Below are 12,284 nucleotides of genomic sequence, written 5' to 3' on the forward strand. Positions count from 1 at the left end.
GTACATGGTTCTTTTCCAGATTGTGCAATCACCGTCACTGTTTGGTTTACTGTGCCGATATCATTTTGAAAAGGTTCCTCACATGCCACTCAAGAAATAAAAGGTTAGTGACACATCCATCATAAACGAGATAGGGAGATGTTAATGTTCTTTAAGTAACCAATATTGCTTTTAGTTTTTTTTACAGTCTATCACACGAACAAGGACAGATGTTATGCAATATATCTCATCTTGAATAAGTTGTACAAACAAGAAACATCCTGAAGAAGGGTCCATTGAACTATGTGATTGATATTGAGATCGAGAGGCACAGGATATTCAACATTGAAAATTCCCCCCTGCAAGATTCCAAGACTCCAGAACAAGTCCATAGGTAGCTGACGCAGATTCAGGCAGAACCACTGTTCCAGAACCACATTCATCCCAATAATTCAGGGAGAATTTAGGACAATCCAGTGACCAGATCGTTTTGCCTAGCTGATTCATCCCACTGTCCACAGTGACCAGACTTTGCCCAGCTGTTCCCATCCTAGAGAGCCCAGCCGTCCCTGCGAACAGATCTCTTGACCTCGCTGCCCAGTGACGAGATCCTAGGCCCCGTTGGCCAGAGACCCGGCTGGCTGTCCAAATTACCCAACTCAAGCATATTTTGTATCAACTTCACCCTGCACCCCAAAACTGCCTATTTTTAGGGAGAATTCTCCAGAATGGCTAATTTCCCTTGCCTAGTGAGTCCCTCAGCAGCATTGCTGGATTTCTAGGATTTATTTTTTACACCTGGCAAGAGTGTAAGCCTTTTTTTCCCACTCTGATATGTGTTTTGCTGTGTGTGTTTACCATTTTGTATGTGTTCATGAACTGTGGAGCCTCAACTACTCCATAGGCATCATCTTGTTACTGTGTGTCACACAGCACCTTTAGTGCAGTGACACAGGGTTGTCTTTTAGACTGCCCAACTCAGACTCCATTTTCTGGGACTGACTACTGTCTCCCAGAACATGTAAAGTTGCCATTGACTTTATTAGTCTTTTTAAATTCACAGACCCAGTACAAACTATCTTACATAGAGTTCTGGAAAGGGTTAATAGTTATCCCTGTTTGCTTCTTGTGGAACATTATTTTGTTCACCTTTCTTTAAGATTTGGCTGGTGGCAGTGGTATCTACCCTATTTTTCCTACCGCGATCTATTTAAATAGCTTTGGTACTGTTTAGGCTAAGTTAGTAGCCTCAAACTTAAACCTGCTGAACCCCATTTACTTTTATTTGGTTTTGGCTCGGTTTATTCTCCATTTCTTTTTGTAAAGGTCTTTCTCGTGTTTTACTCTGTGCGCCAAACCAGGTTTGGTTCCTTTGTTCGCCGTCCTTTGGCAGGATTCTGCACAGAAGCCCTACTTAGGTTTCTGAATGTCTGATGGGGGCAAGATGTGAGGGAGGGGTTTGGGACTCCCTGAACAGGGTCTCCTTGAAGACCCAACTTGCATTCTGTATGATTGGCTGTGGTGACTGTCCCACCGGGACATACACCCTGCTGTGTGATTGACAGTCAGGCTGTGTGAATGGGGGAAAACTGCATAAAAAGCAGTTCTCTGGGACTAAGAAGGCAGAGTTGCCACTGGATCGAGAGAAGCTGATAGAAGAGGACCTCTAGCACGACTGAACCTCCTGATGAAGCCCTGCTGCGGGTCTGAATCTCCTAACTTCGACGACAGGGAAGATCTGCAAGGAATCTTCTCTCCTTGAGCTGGCGGGACCAACCAGTTCGCCAAACTGAAAGCCGGGCCTCCCTCTTCTAGTCGAATGTGCTGTGCACAGGCACAGTGAACCGGTTGGGTTTTAAGGAGCGCACCTTTTATTTGTTGCTTTGCTCTGCTGCTGGTTTCTTCCCTGGGCAGTGCAGCACCCTCCAGTCTTCCTACTTCCTGTCAGTCCGACAGTTGCTTCAGGAACCGTGAGCCTGCAGGACCTGCCAGGAACGTCCACCTCAGCTACAGCCTTCTTCTTCATTTAAGGTACTGTTCAAACCCGGTTGTTCGTTCTGTCTGACCACGGTGAAAGTGTGTGAAACCTTTCGCCAATCCAAGGGCTTGTCCTTCTCTATTCTTTAAAGTAACTGTTTGTCCGACCAACTTCGTTCTGAACAGTTGGCAAAGACTTAACCGTGAACTGTGTGATCCTCTGTAAAGACTTTGGTCCATTGACTTTGGCCCAGGCCTCTTGATTTGATTTCCTCACTATAGTTAGTTTTTCTAGATTTCCCTGCTTACTTACTTGTTGGTGCTGCTCAACTTTTGTCTAACCTTGTCTTTCCCTCCCTTTTAAATTGCTGGAGTGCCATTTTGCTCACACTTCATTTTGAGCTTAACTTGTCCAGAATCTATTTGGTTAGGGTGTAGTATATTAAGAGTGTGATTTTTCTACTGCTTTACTTTTGTGAACTGTTTTACAACGGATGTGTAAATAAATGCATATTCTTTTACTCAGAAACCTTGAGTCCGTGTTTGCTTGAACCATAGTATTTGTTGTCCTTTGTGTAACTATTTGTATTGCTCACTTTACTCTTGAGATAAGTGTGGCTGCTCAGCCATGGCTACCACTTTACTGTGTAGTACGGGCTTGTACCAAAGGTGAATGTGTACTGTCACTTGTATTCTTAATTGTGTGTGGTGTTCCCAAAGGGTACTGCATATGATTCTGCCTAACAGCCATCCTGCTTTTTTACCTTTACATTGTGTTCAAATCCTATTAAAACTCCATAAAGACCCTAGTCACTTCCCAAACTGTTAGTATCATCTTTTTACCCTTTCTCTAGAAGAATCTGTGTTAGTTCATATTTGTTAGCATCTTGCTTCTCCATTTCCTTCAAGTATTTGTGTAAATACCTAGTAGTATTTGAAATAAATCAATGAATTCCCCTATAAGGAGGTATAGGGCGCACGCTGGTTAAAATTGCAAATTAACCCCCTTGCATGCAACATCTTTCTTTAATCATATAACCCTTAAAATATAGTATTGGTAAAACTAACCTGTTTGCTTCAAAAACCGAATTTGCCCATGTCTTGTGTTTTTCTCTAAAAACCAATTTGCCTTTTTCAAATAAAAAAACCATATCATCATTTCATAAGAGTATCCCCATTCCCTTAGTATCCTACCTGTTCTGTACCTTTGTTCTCCATCACAAAAAACGATTTCCGATTTTGATTGCTAAGCCCATTTCCTCAGCTGTTTGCTAGTTTAAAGTGCAAGTGGTAATAAGAAATTGCAATTCTGCCGCATGTGATTTCTGTTGCATTGCTTTCCTTCCAAAAGCGATTTTCTCACCTGTGTTCACGTTGCTTTAGTTCCCTGCCTAGTAGCTTGTAAGCTTCCTTGCCTCTTTAGTAAAGCACACACAATTCTGTCTGATCTATCTGACCGCACATGTAGACTGACCTCAGAGTAACAAGTGCAATCCGTGTATGCTATTTTGCTCCATTTTAAGGTTTAAGGACTCCTTGCAACTTCCTTCTATCCGCACAAACTTTAGTTAGCAGGTGTTGGGGAAGTGCTGCAGGGGGAGTGTATAACATATATGCCATCCGTGCTTTGGAAAAAGAGTGCTTTTGTTTTCATTTCTGTGTAAGGTTGATCCAGATGATGTCAGAAAGTTGAATCCACAGTATTATAACATTTTGCATTCATATTGTCACCACACAGGTGATTGTTGCCCTAAAATGTATTCTGCTCAGATTTTTTTGTGAATTTTAAAAATAAATAAATATGTGTTTGTTACACACCAGCCTGATTCATAGTCCACTGTGACACAAGGTGTTTGTTAAGGTGGGTGTGAGACGGGTTTGGTGCCTCTTCAAACCAAGAATCCAGGGTTCAAATAAAATGTAAAAGGGCTTGTTTATTGTGCGCCACCTTTAGTGGCAGTGATAGAAGTCTCTGAACGGAGTGTGCCGTGGCATAAAACCAGTCACACACATCACTTAGTAGAAAATATGACCCAGGAGTTCCACTTCTGACACTTACTCTTCATGCCCTGGGCATTCCGCAACATCATCATTCGGCAAAGGAGGCCAAGCTGAGCAGAGCTCCGACCTCAATAGGCCCTCCAGCTCCATTCTCTGTGACAGGCACAGACCTCACTGGCTCTCACCTCTCTCTGAGCCCGCCCTTGCAACCTCGATGTGCAGAGCCCACTGCCAACTGTGCTCCATCTCCCTGTTAACTATTGTTAAGTGTCACCAACCTGTCAGTCAAGCAGCTCCTCCCTTCTAATGGCTCCCTTTGGTTGCCCACTGCAGCCATGACACTTCGCCACACAGCTTTCTCCTCTGTGACTCACCTTGAATGCAAACCACTCTCCGCCCCTCGCAGAGTCTCTTTACTGTGGCTCGCAGCGTTGCTCAACCACACTTTGTAGCTCGGCCTTCTGTCTTTCCTGCCTCTAGTAGGAACGGGTCTTCTGCCCCTTGCAGAAGCGAAAATCCTGCCCGATGCAGGACTGACAGCTCACTTCCATATTGTAGCACTGACCCTTGCAGGACAGTTCCAGTGGCCCCTCACAACACTCGCTGGCAATCAGCTATCTTCAGCTCAGTCACTTGCCCAACTGCCTGTGACTGGACTTCTTTGATCAGCAGTCACTCCTCTGGGCAGCCACACCTGAATCCACTTGCCTGATTTTTCTTTCTCTCACTAGACACAGGGGCTTCTCTGTTGGGGGGTGGGGTGCGGTGGATGTCTCTCTCAGGTCTCTTCTACTGCTGCTCCCCTTGAAGAGCCTCCACTGGGTTCCTTAATCAAGCTTGTCACCAAAGTTAAAAAGTAAATTGCTCACATATGACATTGCAGCCTCGAGTAGGTTAAATAATGTCTTTACTTAGAGTTCGCGTTACAGAAGTTCCAGATTGCAGGTAAAAGGTAAGTACAATAGGGTGCATACTACAGAGACATCCACCGGCACCCACTGTAGCCAGGCAGAAGTACACTCAACATTCTACACCAGGGTTCCACAGCTCACATGCACACACAGAGCAGCAAGCGGAAAAGTACATCACACCATAATGCTTTGGGGGCACCATTAGTGAAATACACATGTGTGTCTCTTGTTGTTATGCATTACAATTTCACAAGTTAAATGTCATCCCTGTGCGCGTGGTAAATGATTATTAGTTGGTCAGCAATATCACTTTGACTAAATATGAGAGCAATGTGCAGATTTAAACTCTGCTGGTTCAGGAAGGAAGGCCTTCTCTGTTTATGCACCCAGATTTTAGAACCTCCTTCCGGTCAGCATCAGATTCACCCGCTCGCTTCTACATTTCAGGGGGGAGCCCAACACCCTCCTCTTCACGAAATGGCTCCTCCCTAACACCTAGGTCCACACACACCCTCGACCCCTAACCTGAGACTGGTTCATCTGCTCCCCTTGTTTCCTCCCTTGGTTGCTTGTAGATCACTTACTGTCAAATCACCCACCTTCTTCCTCCCCTGTTTTAACTCCCCCCCTTGTATTGATCTCTCGAGATACACTTTTCTTGTTGTGTTCTTCCCCCTATGACTTAAAAAGTGCTCTGTTGCTTCCCAAATCTAGTTCTGTGTTCAAAACATATAATAATAATAATAATAATAATAATAATAATTATTATTATTATTATTATTATTATTATTATTATTATTATTATTATTATTATTATTATTATTATTATTATAGCCAGATTTGAATGTATAAAAGGAGCCACAAGTTGCACAATGGCTTGATCGCACATTGGGTCATTCGTCTAACACAAAGTGGAGCCATAGATGATTTTAAAATTGTAATTGTTTTTGATGCATGCATCTCTCTGTTGTATAGATTGCTGCCCTATTTCATAATCAATACTCTTCTTCCCTGTTCGATGCCTGCATATTTGGGCAAGTTCACTTCTGCACCTCAGGGGAGCTGCCCTATCAAGCACACAACATAATACCTCGAATTTTTCATCGGTGGAGCTTTAATGAACGCAATATGTTGCACCATATGTATCTGTGTATGACTGTATAAGTAGTGAACTATGATTCCTGTGAACTTTCACCACTGTCTATGCTAGCTAGGCCTGATGGGAGTTGTAGTTCACAACATCTGGAGAGCCAATCGCTGCAGAGCTTTGGACTAAGATAACTGCTGCTTCCACCATCCATTTACTTTCTTTTCTGGAATAATTTTATTTGAACACCAGTTCTAATGAAGTATGTTGTGCCCAAAGCCGCCCCAAAACCGTAAAAGGGACACATGATAACTTATATTCATGCAGAGTAGTTTGTGTGCCTCTGACATTCAGCACCATGGACAGGGCACTGGTAGCCTCAGTGTTTGAGCCTGTCTGTGTATCAGCACCATGGACAGCGCACCTCCTGACGACGCATCATGCCCATGGAGAAGGCACGTGCGCAGGTCTGTAAGGAACAGCGGCCGCCATTATCTTGACCCGTTCAAATGTTCAGTGCCCGTGAAGAAAATGATCGAGTGCACTTTTTATTGAGCATTATTCTATAATGTACTGCACCAAGACAAATCACGAAGCCGTTTCATTCATCGTTTTTGCTGCCTGTGCACCTGGGAGACAGCAAACCGATTCTGCTCAACTTTTCAAGCATAAAGGAAGAGGTTCATTTTAAATGAAAATCCGATTTGTTGTGTGCGTCTTCGCGTAAGCAGTAATTCTGCAAAAATCATGATGTTCCACTGCTCCTTTGGGCAACGTTTTGTAACGTTAACTTATTATTGGCGAGTATATGCTGTGTATGAACCTTTGACCTACCTGATTTGAGACTTCCAGCCTTGTGCTCTGTATGATCCGGCTACCTACCGGATTTGACTCTGTCAGCCATGTGTTGTGCATGAACCTGCAACCTACCTGGTTTGACACTGTCAGCCTTGTGCTGCACATGTAATCTGTAAACTACCTGACTTGACTTTCCCAGCTTGGTGCTGTATATGTAACTTGTCTGTAACCCTCCTGTCTTGATTTGTCAGCCTTGCGCGGCTTTTGTAAACTATTTGCCTTGCACATGATTCTTGCTTGTAACACTCATAACATCTTGTAGTACCAATGCAACTAGCGCCTAGATGCCAGACGGCTATGTGCGCTGTTAAAAATAGGCAAACATAACAAATAAATCTACATATTTACCTATTTACTCTGTCTCACCTGGTGGGGTGGCGGTGGTACTGATGAAAACACATGTTTTTTTTCTTACCAACCCCACCTGTCCTCTGAACTCTCAGCCCTACTGTACTTGTCACTTCGGTCACACTGTTCAGCGCGATCTGTGAAAACAGCAATTTTCATGGACATCCAAAAACACCTGACAGAGGATGATGGTTCACAACTGACAGTGTCTGTGTTCTACTGAATGCAACGAGAGTGTGGACTTCCCAGGCAAGTGTTGTCATGTGATTGCTGTACTTACATGTAACAAGTTCCCTGATTCATTGAATTATTTGCGCATAAAACGCACATTTGCGCGCCATTCTGCCCGAAAATCCCTGTTTGAGGTATGGGGATTTTCGGGCAGAATGGCGCGCAAATGTGCCTTTTACACGCAAATAATTCCATGAATCAGGGGCAAGCTGGGGAATCCTCGCAAGCAGACGGTCAGACAACAGAGGTTATTACGGACTCTAAAATATGATATGATATGTTATTTATAACGTGTTTAATACCCAGAGGTTTCTAAGCGTGGACACGGGGATCGAACCTGCGTTGCTCCGAGTCGTCTTGCTTCCAACGCAAGCACGTTGCCGCTGAGCTATCCTCCCGAGACCACTGTGGTGATATTAGCAGACACGCAGTGACGCTCCCTATCAATGTCTAATTTGGTGATAACTCCAGGTTACCTGATAGACCAAATCACAAGGGGGGTCCTGGGAGACTCTCTGCCAGACATTTTTCCTGGTTGCAAGAGCCTTGCCCAGAGTCTTTAGCTCACTATCTTTCACAGAGAAGAAATATCCCAAAGATATCAGTCTTTGTCCTGCCCTGGGGCAGTCCAGCACCGAAATGCAAGGCAATTCCCCTCTGAAGAAGAGTACCAACAGCAACCCCAGACACGTGTTTCGGTCTGGTTGAACCTCATCAGTAGGGTGTAGCTGTGCCTCTCTAAGAATAGTGAGCAAGGGGTCCACATCTGGATTCCCCTAGTAACTTTTGTGATTTGCATATTTCAAGTAACTTTGGGTTTCACCCTAAATTACTAGGGGAATCCAGACGTGGGTTCCTTTTGCTCCATTCATTCAAAATTGTTCCCTTGTCTGATCATGGGATTCTTCCTCAAGGAAGACCAGTGGGAAACACTGCTGTGATCAAGCTAAATGCTGCTTGTTCCCTGTTCCTATTGTAAGGTGTCTGAAATTACATTTGACCAGAAAACACATAGGATTATGGGTGCCTAACACATGGTCGAAATCCCAGCTAAGACATTAATCGAAAGTGAAATTATGTGATGTTCGGCAGAATGGACAATGGCTTGCTTAAAAGGAAAAAAAAACATATTATTTAACAAAATGTGTTATATCTGAGTAGGTGTTGTCTTGGTCAAATACATTTTTTTATGTCAGTTCTAAGATATTTGTAGGTGAATAAGGACCGATCTTCTTCCTTTCACAAATGTAATCAACCATATAGAGATGAATGACTTTGAAAGGCCACATACAGATGCTGGTAACATCATAGTCTTTCCTTTGTTGTTTAATTTAAAGGAAGCAAATCTGGCTGTACGGAATCAAAGCTTGACTCATCTAAGGTGTTCACTTATATGTAGACATTAAGATGTAGAAATTAAGATGAACAGCTATCAACCTGTGGAGTCCCACAGAGTTCCATCCACTCCCTAGTCCATATATGGAGCCACTGGGAGCCCTCTTATCCACACACAACATCCTTATCCACCAATACGCTGATGACACAGAGCTATACCTCAAGATCGACTTCATCAAGGACATCCATTGGCTCAAAACCTGCTTATGGCTGATCCAGTCTTGGATGTCCAGTGCATACTTGAAACTCAACCCCTCCAAAACCAAATTCCTACTCCTCACCAACAACTCTGAACACCCAGACATGCAGACCTGGATATCAACAACCATTATCTATGAGAGTTCCACACCTGAGCTCACCTATGCCATTTTCCCTGGGTTTCACATCCTCAAACACCTCTCCTTCAAGACACAAATAGCTAAGAAAACTGAGACAACTTGGTATCAGGTCTCCCTCCTGCGAAAAGTCAAGCCCTTCCTCCCTCTGGACAGTTTAGATCCACTGTTCAAGCAGTGGTCCTATCCCACCTGGATAGGGGCAATGCCCTCCTCGAAGGCCTCCCAGTGTCCTCCCTTGTGCCCCTGAGAAGTGTCCTACATGCGTCTCCACTCCTAATCAAGGGTCTACGCAGATACAACCATATCACTCCGGCCCTCATCGTCCTTCACTTGCTCCGAATGAACGCACAAATGAAATTCAAGTCTTGCTGCATCATCTATAAGGCAGTTGCCCTCAAGTTACCCAGCTAGCCTGAGGAGAAACTCAGCATTTCCAGCGGTAGTGCATCACCAGGAGCCAGGACATGTGCAGACTTGAAATCTACCACTCAAAAAAGGAAAGGACCAGGAAACAAGCCTTCTCTGCCTACGCCCCAAGACTATGGAACCTCCTCCCATTAGCATCAGACTCGACACCATGCTCCTACAATTGAGAAACAACTCAAGACCCACCTCTTCAAGGAATCTCTCCACCTCAACACCTCACATCACCCTCGTCCCACCTGACTTGCTAAATGCCACCAACCCCTCTCATCCCTGCCACCCTGTACAGCTTTAACCCTCCTCTGTGCTCCTCTGTATTCAATCGCCCGCTGTATATCTGTTCTGTTGTTACCTCAGAACAGCGCTCAGTTATGCATTTGTACTGCTGTATAGCTCTGTAACGTGCTCCTTTATGTATCTGTATTGTTTTATACCTCTTTTAAGAGCTCCATTGCTTCTCAAAGCTAGGTGCATACTCAGTAAATATAATAATAATAATAATAATAATAATAATAATAATAATAATAATAATAATAATAATAATAATAATAATAATAGCTATGGGGATAGAGAAAAATAAAGAAGCTTGAGTTACCTATAATGTCACTATAATGTCACTCCGAACACACTTAGTTGAACGCTTCCCATTTACAATGTTATGTTGTGTACGACCCAACTGCATTCCTTTTACACACTTGTTATATTCCCTTGTACCAGCACTCTAAGGGTGGAGAAGGGAAGTCATGTGGGAATTATAGAAAACCCACAGCACTCCTAAAAGCAGAAAACATCTGATAGTCATTATTCTGTATCACCTTGCCACAGTAGTGTAATTATTAATACCCCCATTGATTTGATAGTTCTAGTAAGAGAACAAGATATACATTTTACATTTGAAACCTGTTTTCATAGGGGCCTCAGGTCCAGACAAAGTACTTTATTGGCAAGCTTCTGCAGCATCTGGTCTCCCAGCAGATTCAATACCTGTTTATAATAGTACACATGCCTAGATAGACAATCAGGTTTTTGCTCAGATTGAAGGAATTGGCTCTATTGAATGTCCCTGAGAATTTACTCTAGAACATTGATGAATAGCAGGATACGCTTTTGATCAATTTCAAACCTTTGACATCTGTAGAGCTCCAATAGGTTTTGGACAGACTGTCATCTGTCACCAGGCAGTTTACATAGCACTTAGATGGTCCTCATCCTTTCCTTTCCTGCCTTATTTTGAATAATATCACCAACACCAAACAGCCCAGGTTATGTGGCGTTCCACATAACCTGGTCTGCATTTTCTTCCTTCATTTTAATATTTTCATCCATATTATAATTCATATTAATTAAGATCACTTTTTCCCGGGCAGTCATGAGTTCATGTTTGGACTATGGCAATTCTCTATTGCTCTGTCCACATAAATATGTTGTAAATGAATTACAAATTATTAAACATGCAGTGGCACATGTTGTCGTTTGATTGCCTTCTATCTCACACATATACTCCGTCCTGGGAAAACTTCATTGGTTACCTGTGGCAAACAGAATTCAGTTCAAAGCACTTCAAAATACAGGCCCAAGCTACCTTAGTAGAATATTTCAACAGTATTTCCCCTCATTGGATCGACATTCATTACATGCTTCACTTCTGGTGGAGCATCGTTTTAAGCCTTCCAGGGGCGGTTGGGAGATCTTTCCTAGTTCTGTCAGCAAAGCTTTGGAATACTTTACCACTGGATTTACTGAACAGTTGCAGCATCATCACATTTAGGAAGGAATTGAAAACCTTCTTATTTCCATAACGACCGTCCACTAATGCTGCATGTCTGCTGCAGTCTTGAGACAGCGTATTCATGCCTCAGCTGTTAGCACTCTATCAGAGACTATAGACCACAGATAATTACACTGGATGATTTTCTGTCAAACATCGAGCTTGGGTAAAATTGATATGAAGATGCCATACGGCTATATGTTTTGATGTAAGGAAATCATGAGGTAATGTGAATAGTACACATTTTCTGAACACTATTTAAAACTGGATGGATCTGAATGTAAACATCTAAAAACTGTGCTTGCCTTTATAAGCTCAAGGGCAAGTGTTAACAAATTACAAGAGACCCAGAAAATTCATCTGGATCTTTCCGAATCTCATCTGGGATATTTTGCAACAAGCATTATCAGAGCTGAAATCGATCATTGCAATGCCAATTTCCTCCGATACACAAAACAGAGGATGAGGTTACAGACACTTTAAAATCAAATTCCATCTATCTTATCTAACATCTCCTACTCATGCAAGATCAATCAAACCTTCTGTAGATTGCATTGTCAAGCACAACAAATCAGATCTCCATGCTTATCCATACTACCCATCGTATCTGATATTCAGAATTTCAATTTCTGTCACAGTAAAGTCTGCTACATCTGTGAGAAGTAATAATGCTTCTGCTGCAGAGATTTGTGCCTAATATTTATCTCACAGTTTTGAGGAATGCTGGTGTCCTCACCAATTTATCCCTCAAAGGATGATAACATAAGTAAATCTAATGATGCCATAAAAGGTTGGTGCCTGTTAAAGTGTCAGTGTGGTGGCAACTGGTCTAAAAAGAGGTGTACTCGACTCAGCTATTCATCCTGTCAGGTCAGTAAAAGTGTTAACTGGATCATCACAGGAAAAGATCTGGGGAAGGACTCTAGGGGACACTGATACATCAGTGTCCCCTAGAGTGGTGTCATGAG

Source organism: Ambystoma mexicanum, chromosome 4q, assembly GCF_040938575.1.
Source record: "Ambystoma mexicanum isolate Mex_15411 chromosome 4q, UKY_AmexF1_1, whole genome shotgun sequence".
Classification (NCBI taxonomy): Eukaryota; Metazoa; Chordata; class Amphibia; order Caudata; family Ambystomatidae; genus Ambystoma; species Ambystoma mexicanum.